This window comes from Chiloscyllium plagiosum, chromosome 10, assembly GCF_004010195.1.
Source record: "Chiloscyllium plagiosum isolate BGI_BamShark_2017 chromosome 10, ASM401019v2, whole genome shotgun sequence".
In the NCBI taxonomy this organism is placed as follows: domain Eukaryota; kingdom Metazoa; phylum Chordata; class Chondrichthyes; order Orectolobiformes; family Hemiscylliidae; genus Chiloscyllium; species Chiloscyllium plagiosum.
The window spans coordinates 39,631,984-39,646,033 of record NC_057719.1 but is presented as its reverse complement, the minus strand read 5'-3'; positions in this window follow the sequence as shown (position 1 = coordinate 39,646,033).

Below are 14,050 nucleotides of genomic sequence, written 5' to 3'. Positions count from 1 at the left end.
AGGAGGCCCAGAACCTCCATGTCCTTGGCAGAGTGGGAGGGGGAGTTGAAATATTGGGCCACAGGGCGGTGTGGTTGATTGGTGCGGGTGTCCCGGAGATGTTCCCTAAAGCGCTCTGCTAGGAGGCGTCCAGTCTTCCCAATGTAGAGGAGACCGCATCGGGAGCAATGGATACAATAAATGATATTAGTGGATGTGTAGGTAAAACTTTGGATGTGGAAGGCTCCTTTAGGGCCTTGGATGGAGGTGAGGGAGGAGGTGTGGGGGCAGGTTTTGCAGTTCCTGCGGTGGCAGGGGAAGGTGCCAGGATGGGAAGGTGGGTTGCAGGGGGGCGTGGACCTTGACCAGGTAGTCACGGAGGGAACGGCTACCCACATTAACCAAAGTCAGGAACAGAGGAATTTGTGTTCCTTACTGGCTATATAAATAATGCAATATTTGAGTTGTTGACTGATCATGGCAATCAGTCTCTGTCAATTAATCCACAACACTCCTGGAACTGAACTGAGGAAAATACCCTAGAGATTGCAAGTTTTAGGAACCACCTAAACTTGCTACAATTCCCATATATTCCATCTTAAATTACTCTTAAACTGTAGTCTAAAATATTACTTTCTAAAAAGGGTAATTATTATTTAACAGGTTGTATTTTCAGTTTTTCACTTTTCCCACAGAATATTTGAGTCTAGAGTACATCCACAACTTTCCAGAAGTCAGTCAAAGACCTGCATCATTCTTTAAAAGTAAGTTGAAATTATTTGCTTTGAGTACAGTGGTAAATTTGATATTAGAGTCAGACAGCATGGAAAACCGACCATTCAGTCTAACTAGTCCACACTGACTGTGTTCCCAAACTAAACTCGTTCCACATAGCTGCATGGATAAGTTAGCAAAGATAAGTTGGAGAAGGTGAAACATTCACTTTGCTAGCTTCCAATAAAGAATATCAATCTGGCCAAAATGAAAGAATTTGTTTCTGGGCAAGCTTGCCTAAGATCATCCTTGTAGACTTACAATCCAGGATAGTTCATTCACTCACTGTTCAGAAAAAGTATAGACATAATACTCATTGACCTTATGATAAAGATACCTGTGTGTAGATCTGTAGGAATTGAAAGCAAATATATTTTCTTGGTGATTATAAAAAGTAACTTTGTAGTACATTTATATCAGGATTTATAGTTGTGCCTTATTTCCTGATTCATTTTTTAAAAACTAATTTCATTATCTCTATGGACTTAAATGTGGTGTGGGTGGAAAGTTCTTGTAAATCTGATTTAGGGTTCAATCCTAAGACCATATGATATGGGAACAGAAATAGACCATTTAGCTCGCAAGGTTTGTTCTGCCATTCAATGAGGTAATGGCTATCTGATAGTCCTTAACTCCACTTTACTGCCTTGTCACTTTGGTAGCAAAGCTGGAAGGCAGATCATTATCTGAACAGCAATAGATTGGGAAAGGGGGAGGTGCAATGAGACATGGGTGTCCTTGAACACCAGTCACTGAAAGTATGCATTCAGGTGCAGGAAGTAGTGAAGAAAGCATTTCCTGCAATTGTATAGGCCTTGAAGAGACCACATCCTGGAGTATTGTGTGCAGTTCTGATCTCCTTGTCTCAGGATGGATGTTCTGGCTATGGAGGGAGTCCACAATGGAGGGAGTCCAGACCCGTTCCTTGGATAGCAGGATTGATGTATGAAGACAGGCATGATTGGTTAGAATTGCATTGATTGGAACTTAGAAGAATGAAGGGTCATGTGGAAACTTATAAAATTCTAAAGGACTATGTGTACGATTGATAAAGAAGAATGTTCCTGATGGGTGGAGTCACAGTTTAAGGACACTATACATCTTAGGGCTAAAGGGATCAGAGGGTACGGGGAGAAAATGAGAGGAAGGCACAAGTTAGGAATTTTTTATTCAAAAACCTCTAGACCAAACGGCTTTCAGAGAAAGGATATTTTTGAATACACTTACCCTGTAATAGGTCTGTTTGAGGCACTTTGTGGGGGAGGGGGGGACTTCCCTTTTTAGGCTCATTTGAGCCCAGTCTTGATTTTAGGTCTTTTAAGTTTTTGGACTTGCGCATAGAGGATACCTGACCTGTGCTGCATTTAATCATCAGCTATGACCATTTTGAAAGTCAGAGCAAGCTTGAAGGGCCAAATTATCTACTCTGGCTTTTATTTTTATGTTTGTCCCCATAAACCTGGATTCCGTTGCTGATTAAAATTCTGTCTATCCCAACCTTGTATATACTCCAAAAACTCAACTTCAGCAGCCCTCTGTGATAAATAATTTCACAGCTTCACTATCCTCAGGAGAGGTTTCTTGCCATCTGACTTAAATGTGTGATGCCTTACCCTGAGGTTAAAGCTTCTGGTCCTCAACTGACCTACAAAGGGAAACTAACTTTCAAGAATCTTGTATGTTTTAATTAGTGCATTTAAACTTCCTTTTAAACTCCAATGAGTGGATAAGATGGTCCCTCCATACCCAAGATCAACCTAGTGAACCTTCTTTGGAGTGCCTTCAATACCAGTATATGTTTCCTTCACTAAGGTCAAAGGGTATGGGGAGAAAGTGGGAATAGGGTTACGGAGTTGGATGATCATGCTGAACAATGGAGTAGGCTCAAGGGCTGAATGCCTGATTCTATTTTCAATGTTTCTATGTTATGTTGTGTTCTTGCCTATAGTTTTAGGAAGACCTCCATATCTTTATAACTATTTCCTTTGAAATAAAGGCCAACAGTCCATTTTTTGTTCGCTATTGCCTGCTGCACTTGGATGCTAACTTTTCGTGGTTCATGCATGAGGATCTTCAAATCTGTGTTGCATTTATCTGCAGTCTTCCCGTATTGAAATAATATTTAGGTCTTTTATTTTTACAGTTAAAATGCATAAACACATTTTGCCACATTTTACATTCAATCAACTATGTTTTTGCCTACTCATTTAACCTGTCTACATCCCTTTGTAGATTCTTTGCCATCCTTACTTCTTGCCTTCTCACTCAATTTCTTTCATCTGCAAATTTAATGCATTCAGTTCCATCATCAAAGTTACCAATGTATATTGTAAGTAATTGTAATCCCAGCATTGATCCCTGTAATTACAGGCTGCCATCCTCAAAATGCCCCTTTATCTCAATTAGTTAATCAATTCCCTATCCATGCGAACCTATTACCACGCCCCCCCCCACGCCCAACACAATGGACTCTATCTTAATAAGTAGGTTATATTCAGGACCTTAATGACCTTTTGGAAATCCACATATGTGACATCTACTGGCTTCCCCTTTATTGCCATTACTTAAATGCTTTTGCTTTGCTAAATTCAATAACTTTAAGAAAATTCAATAACTTTAATACAATCTTCTCATTTTAGTTCTGTTGTTTGAATGCTTACATTGATGAATCTGCACACATTCAGTTTTGTAATGAATCCTAATATTAATTTTATTAATGTTGCAATTGTGCAGTTTAGTTTCTCAGGAGGGAAGTCCATTTCCTTTTCAAACTTTGGTTTGCAAGGTCTCCTCAAATTGCATCAAATATAAAGACAGGCTTGTATGTATTTATATCTTTGTTTTAAAAGAAAACAGTAGAAATTGAATATTCAGTAGCAAATGGGAGATTAAGAGCTGTAATCTAAATCTCACTATTACAGTTTAACATAAATAATATTAAATAGCTTAATGGCATAAAAATAAGTAATATGGCCTGTTCTATTTGTACTGGTCATGTAGGTTTCAAAGAATAAGAAAAGTAAGCTCTACTGTTGCAAACATTATCTCTAAATTAATATTATTCTTGTATTTTACAGATGACGTCCAAATTTGATTTTGAAAGTAAATCTCTAATGTTACCTCGACTGGAAATAATCTATTTTTAACATTTTTGGAAATTTTAAAACACTTGTGTGGATTTATAAACTAATCTTTTATACATAGATTTCAATAATCACAACTCAACTAAAGGTATGATTATGCAAGTTGGAGACCTATTGGTGTCACTAGGATTTGGAAGAATTACAATATATCTACCTCTTGGGGGTTTGCAGGTCAAACCTTCTGACCCTCACTGTTTAATTTAGTCTATTTGTTTGCGCACTATGCACTTTGAATCATTCTAGGTCTGGGTGGTGGTGTGTTGAGAAATTTTAACATTGAGGATCACAGGTTTAGGTGCAAATAGAAAATGTTTAACTTGTTGAAAATATTAGTGTCACTGAAAGGCCATGTCTGCATTCTGCTCCCAGTGAGATGAGCCATCAATTTAATAAAATATTTGCAATAGCCAAATTAGCCAATTTAAATTAACAGGCATTTAAAATTAGCAGTGTGTGCTGGACTCCATGAAACTTTGTATTGAAATCAAGGTAAGAATAAGACAGGAATTTACATGAGTCATTCAAAGTAGTTGTAAGCACTCAGCCTTTGCTACCGCATTCTTACCTTGTACAGTGGGAAAGGATTTGTTCAGAATACTCATGGCAAGAGGTTGTTTTGTGCAATTTGGATACACTAAGTTCAAGATGGATGGTGATATGGCTAATGTGGATTAGACTGCTGATGAAAGCAGGATCACCATCAACAATAGCAACAATGGCCTTCACATGATCAGAGCAAGAAGCAGCAGAGGGAGAGACCTTGCAATGAGGCACTGGCAATGTTAACAGGTATTCAGGTGAAGGCTTAGTTTTCTTGACTCAAATTCAAATGCAGATGGAATATTGGATGAAAGAAGACATTTGCAGCCTTGTAGAAGCAGACCTATTAGAAATTCATTACCAGGAGTTGTGAAATTGATCACTTTCCTCAACTTATTTGCTTTCAAGATGTTATTGGAAAATCCTGCAGGATCTCTGATGTTGGTTGCATTTTAATGCATAAAGCAAATTATTAATGGATGTATTGCCAGGCAGAGAATGATGTCAGATTTGCTTGTGATGATAACAGTCAAGATGAGCAAATACTCTGGTTTGTGGCTTTGTCCTGCTTCTAATCGGTCAGAGCATCATTGACTACGCTTGACAATTGTTGCCATCCCAGATGAATCAGGCATATTTGTAAAACATGAGGGGATCTCTTCTATTAATATTTAACTAGGGTTCAAATGTTTTATTTATAAATGCACTAGATTCCCAGGAAGTTGCCAATCTGCTTTCATCCTTTTTATTTGTTCATGGGATGAGAGTGTTGCTGGCTGGATTGGCATTTACTACCCATTGCTAATTACTCTTAAACAGGTGGTGGTGAGCTACTGCTTTGAACTGCTCAGTCCTTGGGGTGGAGGGACACCCACCGTGCTATTTGGAAGGAGGTCCTAGGATTTTAACCCAGCAGCAGGGAAAGAAAGATAATACTGTTCCAAGTCAGGAGAGTGTGCAGAGGCAAACATGCCAGTTGTGTGGTATTGCCATTTATCTGATCTTTTCCTTCTAGGTGGTAGGGTCTGCAGGTTTAAAAAGTGTTGTTGAAGGAGCCTTTGTGAGTTATTTCAGTGTCTCTTGAAGATGGTATACATTGCTGCCACCGTGATGAAGGGAGTGAATAAATCCATATCACATTGGAGTAGAATTAGGCCGTTCAGCCCATTGACTTGCCATTTAATCACAGCTTAAATGTTCCTCAACCCTATCCTCCTGACTTCTCTCCATAACCTTGGTCACCTTACTATCAAGAGCCTAAGTATCTCTTGTCTTAAAGACACTGAATAACTTGACCTCCACAGCTCTCTGTGGCAATCAGTTCCACAGATTGGCCACTCTCTAGCTGAAGAAATTCATTCTCTTTTCCGTTCGAAAGGTTCTCCCTTCACCCTGAGGCTGTGCTCTGGGTCCTTGTCTTTCCTAATAGTGGAAACATTTTCTCCATGTCCAATCTATCCAGGCCTCTTAGTATTTTGTAAGTTTCAATGAGATTTTCCCCTCAGCCTTCTGAAGTCTGAGTACCCAGGGTCCTTAACCACTCTCATGACGAGCCCTTCACTTTTGTAATCATTCTTGTAAATGTCCTCTGGAGCCCCTTCCAAAACCAGCACATCTTGGATACGGGGCTCAAAACTGCTCACTATATTCTAAATGTGGTCTGACCATAGCCTTATACAGCTTCAGCAGTACATCTCTGCTCTTGTTTTTTTTAGCCCTCTTGAAATGATTGCTAACATTACATTTACTTGCCTAACCACCAGTTGAACTTGCATTTGAACTTTAACAAAATCTTGAACTAAGACTCCCAAGTCCCTTTGTACTCTGAAATCTTCCCAGTTTAGAAAATAGCCTACACCTATATTCTTCCTACCAAAATGTATAACCTCACACTCCATCACATTGTGTTTAATCTGACACTTCTTTGCCCATTTGCCTTGGATGTCCAAGTCCTTCTGCAGTCTCCCACTTTCTCAACACTGTTGTGAGGTATGACAACACTGTCAAACAAGTGGGCTGCTTTTTTCCTGGATGGTATCAAGCTTGTGTTGTTGGACTACACTCATTTAGACAGGTAGAGAATGTTCTTTCACACATGACCTGTGCCTTATAGATGATGAACAGGTACTGGGGAGACAGTACCTGAATTTCTTACTGCAGGATTCCTAGCCTCTGACCTGCTCTTGTATCCACAGCATGCTCCAGTTCAGTTTCTGCTTAACAAAATCCCCCGCAATGTTGATGGTGGTGATTCAGCCAAACAAGTGCTCTTGAGCAGCAAGGGGTAATGGCTAGATTTTTCTCCTGTGACAGACCAAGCTTGACCTCTTGAGACCAGCAGGCAAACTGAAGGGCTGCTAGCTCAGAGACAAAGGAGACTCCATTCAATCTTGGTTAATGATACCTGTGTGGAATTTCACCAGTGAAGACTAAGAGCCATACGACAACACTTGGATGTCCATCTGATGTGTCACTGAGCAAGTCAGTGGCAAGCTTCCAATGCACTTCAGTGTCTAGGCAGGTCTGGACATGTCATTTAGTAAGCATCTGTGAGTGTCCAATATGATGACTAACAATTATTATGTTCAGGTCCTTGTAAAAAGCTTTATTTTTCATTTGCACTACTGCCTTTTATGTGTGGCATCCTTGTTGTGATATTTCAGATTCTCTAGGTTGCCATCCCCTTGGGATCACACTTTAAGACCCTGACACAGATTGCCCCATCTGCATCTGTACAACACCATACATGGATATCAGGAGCTAAAGTAACAGGTTGGGAGCTGAAGTAATGGAGGGGGAGGTAAGTCAACATGTGAAACTTGGGAGTGCTTTGAATGAATTTCTCTCTCCCATGTCCATTTCCACCATATTCCCCCTCACAGAACAGTAACATTCATAAAGCTTGGTGCTGGAAAAAGCATAGCAGGTCAGGCAGCATCCAAAAGTCAAGAGAGGCCGACGTTTCGAGCAGGACCCTTTTTCAGGATTTGGATCCTTTTCAGATGAAGAACAGCAGAGATCCTTTGTACGTCTGGAAGAGTGAGGCCCTGAGCTGGGGAAGGCCGACTGCAGAGTGTGTAGGTGCTGATGCATGGCTGCGAGTGTGGAGCTGATGATTCAGAGCAAGAACCATTTCCAGAGGCTCTGGATTTGCTGTAGGTAGCAGTTGTCCTGGTGATGTACACAGGTACTGAGGAAGGAGACATGGCTACAGTAATAGAATTGTTTCAGAAAGTGGCTGAAGATATTCAAGGTGGGAGAAATGATCCAGGGGGTTGGGGTTGGAGAGAGACTCAGAGATCTTTGCAGATGGAGGAGGAAATCTTCAAAGTGGGCATCCTTCGAAGAGGCTTTGTAGTATGGTTTTCAGCAACTAGGGGACAGTGAGGACTGCAGATGCTGGGGAGTCAAAATTGATAAAGTGTGGCGCTGGAAAAAGCACAGCAGGTCGGGCAGCATCCGAGGAGCAAGAGGATCCGAAGGATGCTGTCTGAAAAGTCAACTCTTACTCCTCGGATGCTGCCCGGCCTGCTATGCTTTTTCCAGTGCCACACTTTGTCAACTCTGACTCTCCAGCATCCACAGTCCTTACTTTTTTCCAAGTCACAGGGCCATTCATTCCCACCACCCTGCTCGACAGCACTACATGTTGATCAGGTATTCACTGTTAAGCCAAGATGTTTGCCATCCTAGCTAAGCCACCAAATACTTTGAAATGGAGGGTCTTCATATGCCCAAGGCCTACATAAGTTCACTTTGATCTCTGATTCAGGTGATATTCCAGGGAGTTGCTGATCTTTTTGTGGAGGAGGATGACGTCCTTGTACATGCAAGTGCAACTCTCTCAAATTTGAACTAGCCTCCTCCATTGTTTCTGCCATTGTGGACAGTGTACAACATGTCAATACATTACATTGCATACTATCTGCATCTATTTTTATCAGTAGCCCCTGGGTTATAACATCTGTATTTAACCAAACAGAACTTAAGGGAGAGTTGCCCTCCAATGTGCACTCTCCATACCTGTTTCTGCAACTTTTTGCACTTGCTCACTTATTAATTTTGATTCAACATGTGGATCCTAACTGTCTGTCTAACTGGACCCACAGGACTGAGAGTATCTCTACTGTTGTGCAGCAAACATGAATCCTGTGATGGTGCAATCCTGAAGGATTTGGCATCCAGGTGTGCCATTGACTGCTACTGAACGTGTGAAGGCTTGGGGAAAGAAAGAGTATCATAAGATATGGAAGTTGGAATTTAGTGTTATCAAGATGATCACATTTCACTTGCTGGTGAAGTCAAGGTAACATGTCTGACATGGGTCACTGAGATTTATTTCTGTCACCAGTTAACTGGGAGACCATGCAGTTTGCCTTTTGACCGATGAGCAGATCTCCCATATCGATGCAGCCTCATGGTTCCTGAATGGTCTAAGCAGTGTCCATCTCTCTGTTTGCTCTCCAAACCAGTAGCTTTAGGAGTTCAACTGTCAAACGTTGAGATGTTGGCAAATGCAAAGGTGGCTAATTAAGAGACCACACTAAGATTCTGCTGCTAATCTTGCTGCCAAAATTCTACCTTGGGATAATTTCATTTTGGTTCTAACATTGGGATACCAAAACCCAGAGGAAAATCAGCTTCATGCTGCTGTTGACTTCTTCAACATCTGCTTTCTTCCAAGATTTGGCCCATTGAGTCTGCACCAACAAAATATTATTCTAAATCTACACTAAATCTAATCCAACTTTCTAGCATTTGGCCCTTGGCCTTGAATGTTATGACAATTCAAGTGTTTTTTACAGATTGTGAGACCCACCTCAATCCCCCTCCCAGGCAGTGCATTCCAGATTCCCACCAGCCTCTCGGTAAAAAAACAATTTCATCAAGCCCCCTCTAAACCTCTTGCTTTCACCATTGATTGACCATTCAGCTAAGAGGGACAGCTGCTTTCTATCCATCCTGTCCAAGACCTTATAATCTTATATACCTCAATCAAGTCACCTCTTAGCCTTCTCTACTCCAGAGAAAACAACCTGAGCTGCTGCAGCCTGTCTTCATGGTTAAACTGCTCCATATCAGGCAACATCCTGGTGAATCTTCTCTGCATCCTCTCCAGTGCAATCACAGAACTGCACCCAGTACTTCAACTGTGGCCTAACCAAAGTCCTGTCCCACTCCAACATAACCTCACTGCTCTTATCTATGCTATGATAAACAAAGGTAAGTGTCCTGTAACTACCTTTATTAACCTATTTTGCCACCTCCAGGACTCTGTGGCTAAGCTTCCCAAGATTCCGCTGTTCTTCTGAGCTTCCTACCCTCCTTTCTTACTCATTACTGAGGAAGAGCCTAATGCTCTCACTTGTTATCTATTTTTCTTCTCACTGTATCCACAGTATATCAAGTAGTTCTTGAGTATGTTGAGACAGTCCATGACTGAATCCATGTGAAACTACTAGTCTTCCAAATTCTACCTTTTGGATTGACCCTTGAAATATTCCAAATGAGATTGTGTTTCTCTCAGCTCTGCACTGAACCCAATAGTAAAGTTATAATTTGATTGCAGCATTAAAATGTGACAGACAGATTCAGTGGAGAGTTGTTTTGGATTTCCCACCTAGGGACCACCACCCCTATTATGAACCCAACTCTGAGTTAACATTGACGCCCAGGTCTCTCATTTCATATTTTAGGTCAAACAATATTTAGTGTGCTTGATATTTTATTCTGTGGTGAAAAATTGATTTTGTGTGAAAAGTTTTGTGTTCAACTTTGATTTTATATGCATAGTTTAGTTTGAACTATGCACTTTTATACTGATTGTGTTTAATTTTATGTTTTGTACCCTTTTTGCAAGCAATCAAGTGAAAATAGAGCATTTCAGTTTTTTTAAGGCACTGATCAATGCTGTAAAGCATGTTTATAATTCTGTATTTATCTTTGCTAATTAAAATTATTTTATAATGTTCATGACTAGTTTGGATCATTTCACATTTCCCACAAACCATGGGTAAAGGTGTGAAACAGAATATAATGTATTAAATATACTATTTATCATGGAGTTGATTCAATATGTATCATTAAATGAAATACTTTGGGGTCAATGTTATTCCGATAAGATGTGAAGACAATGAAATCAATTAACTTTCTTGTTGCAGCCTGTGAATAAAAATTCATAGCATTTTCTTAGTAAGTTCTTATCTTCTGCAAATGAACGATATTTGATCCCAAATTCAGTGTGGGTTAATAGAGCTGATAATCTGCATTTGATGCAATTCCAATTCAATTCTGACAATACATTATCAGAAGTAGTGTCACATAATTTAATAGCATGATTTGTTATATTAAGCAAAGGATTCTACCATGTTGATGGTATCACTGCCTCCAGTTTGAGTTGGGATGAAAAACTATTTAAACAGATTAGTGAGCTAAGCACTTATTGTATCTGTTTATGAGTTCACTTTTATATAGGTGAAATATTGAAATACGGTCTCCAAATGGAATGGAAGATAGTTTAATTTTTAATAAATGTGAGGTATTGCATTCTGGTAAGACAAACCAAGGCAGAGTTGAAAAGTGTGCACCGGAAATGCACAGCAGGTCAGGCAACATCCAAGGAGCAGAAGAATCGATGTTTTGTGGATGAGTCCTTCGTCAGGAACCAGGACAGGACTTGCACAGTTAATGATAGGGTGCTGGGAGTGTTGTCAAATTGAGAGACATAAGGGTACATGTACATAGTTCCTTGAAAAAGTTATCACAGGTAGACAGGGTGGTGAAGATGATGTTGGGCATGCTTGCCTTCATTGGTTAGAGCATTGAGTACAGGGGTTGTTATAGCTGTACAAGAGATTAGTAAAGCCACATTTTGAGTACTATGTGAATAGCCAAGGTCCTTTTCCCAGAGTAGGGGAATCCAAAACTAGAGGGCATAGGTTTAAGATGAGAGTGGAAAGATTTAAAAGGGATCTGAAGGGCAACATTTTCACACAGAGGATGGTGCATGTATGGAATGAACTGCCTGAAGAAATGGTAGAGGTGGACACAATTTCAACATTTAAAAGCTATTTGGACAGTTATGTGGATAGGAACGGTTTAGAGGGATACGGGACAAATGAGACTCGTTCAGTTTAGCAAACCTGGTTGGCATGGATGAATTGGGCCAAAGGGCCTGTTTTCATGCTGTATTACTCTATAACTCTACAAAGACAGGCTGGGTGATCATTTTGTTGAACACCCCTGCTCACTCCACAACTGGCCTTGAGCTTCCTGTTTCTTTCTATATTAATACACTGCCTTGCTGTGATGCTTTCAGTTCTAACCTTAGCCTGCTACTGTGAAGTTCAATGTGCATTTGAGGAACTGTATGTCATCTTCCGTTAGGGTGCTTTACAGTGTTTTAGACTCAATATTGAGTTCAACAACCTCCAACCATGAACTCTGCTATCTGTTTTAGGTTTTTTGCTTTGTCAAATTGTTGCTTTGAGAGAGAGCTATTCAATATCCTGCTATTAACACTCACTCTAGGTCAATTGCTTTGTTCCTTTACCACAACCTTTTTGTTGTTGATTTACTCACAGGATGAGGGCATTGCTGGCTAGGCCAGTAGTTATTGCCCATCTTTAATTGACCAGAGGGCACTTAAGAGTCAACCACATTGCTGTGGGTTTAGAGTTACATGTAGGTCAGACCAGGTAAGGGTGGCAGTTTCTCTCCCTGAACAACATTAGTGAACCAGATGAGGTTTTCTGACAATTGACTCATGACCATCATTAGATTCTAATTCCAGATGTTTACTGAATTCAAACTCCAACTGCCATGGTAGGATTTGAAACTGGGTTTCTGGATTGACAGTTGAAACTTTATTGCTGGAACAGCACAGCAGGTCAGGCAGCATCCAGGGAACAGGAGATTCGACGTTTCGGGCACAGGCCCTTCCTTCCACAGGCCATTCCTGGATGCTGCCTGACCTGCTGTGCTGTTCCAGCAATAAAGTTTCAACTTTGATCTCCAGCATCTGCAGACCTCACTTTCTCCTTCTGGATTGACAGTCTAGCGATAATACCACTAGGCCATTGCCTCTCTTTAATACAACCTTTGTCCATATTTGTTACTTAATCTCTCTTAACCCTCCTCTAGACCATCTCTTTTATTCCAATCCCTTTCTTCTTTCAACATCTCCCACATTTCTCATCCCTTCAATTTTGAATAAAAGTCATATTTAACCCACTCTGGATGCTGTCAGACCTGCACAGTATTTCCAGCATTTTTTCTTTTCAGATTTCCAGTATTTTACTTTTCATTATATTGGAATTTTATTTTCATTTTCCATTTAAAATGAGAATGCATTATATCATTTGCACCATGCTCTCGGTAGCACATACTTTTGTAAATTTTCTAATAACTTATGATTCATGTAGGATACATAGCCCAGATTTTGCCCTGTACAGGAAAGATTGTAACCTCATATTCAGATTCCTATCAGATCAACTATGATTTTATTAAATGGTAGAAGCAGTCAAGGGCTGTGCATGTCGACTCTGGATGGATGTGTGATGGAGTGAAACTTGCTGCATTGCAGAAGTCAGGCCGAGGCTGTTTTACATCATGGACCAGAATAATATTGACACCAATTCACTCCCACCTTTTTGAGGCAGAAGTCAGCAGGAATTAAGGCAGCCATGTGAGCCATGTAGCAGAAATCAAAGCATTTTATTCAAGGCTTTGCTCTCTGAGGTGGCAGGAGGAGTCTGGGGTAACTGATGCCTGACCATGTAGATCCTAAATGAGCATTCTTTGCTCCTCAAAAGGAAGAAAAACATCAATCCTTTTGAGATTTTCTGGGCCAATTTTATTTTATTGGAATAGCCTGTTAAGCCCTAGCATGTATACGTGATGAGGATCAATCAAGTATCCTTGCTAGGCGAAAGTGAGGACTGCAGATGCTGGAGATTAGAGACAAGATTAGAGTGGAGCTGGAAAAGCACAGCAGGTCGGGCAGCATCCGAGGAGCAGGAGAATCAATGTTTTGGGCAGGAGTCCTTCATCAGGAATGAGGCTGGAAGCTCGGGTGGAGAGATAAACTGGGGCTGGGGAGAAGGTAGTTGAAAGTGCAACAGGTGGATGGAGGATGGTGGTAGGTCGGAGAGGAGGGTGGAGCAGATAGGTGGGAAGGAAGATTGACAGGTGGGACAGGCCATGAGGATGGTGCTAAGCTGGAAGTTTGGAACTGGGGTCAGGTGGGGGTGGGTAAATGAGGAAACTAGTGAAGTCTGCTTTGATGCCCTAGGGTTGAAGGGTTCCAACTTGGAAGATGAGTTATTGTTCCTTGGGTGGTGAGGGGTTGGTGGTGGAGGAGGCCCAGGACCTGCATGTCCTCAGCAGAGTGGGAGGTGGAGTTGAAGTGTTCAGCCACGGGGCGGTAGGTTTGATTGGTGTGGGTGTCCCGGAAATGTTCCCTGAAGTGCTCTGCAAGAAGGTGTCCAATCTCCCCAATGTAAAGGAGACCGCATCGGGAGCAATGGATGCAATAAATGCCATTGGTGGAAATGCAGGTGAAACTTTGATGGATAAGTAAGGCTCCTTTGGGGCCTTGGATGGAAGTGAGGGGG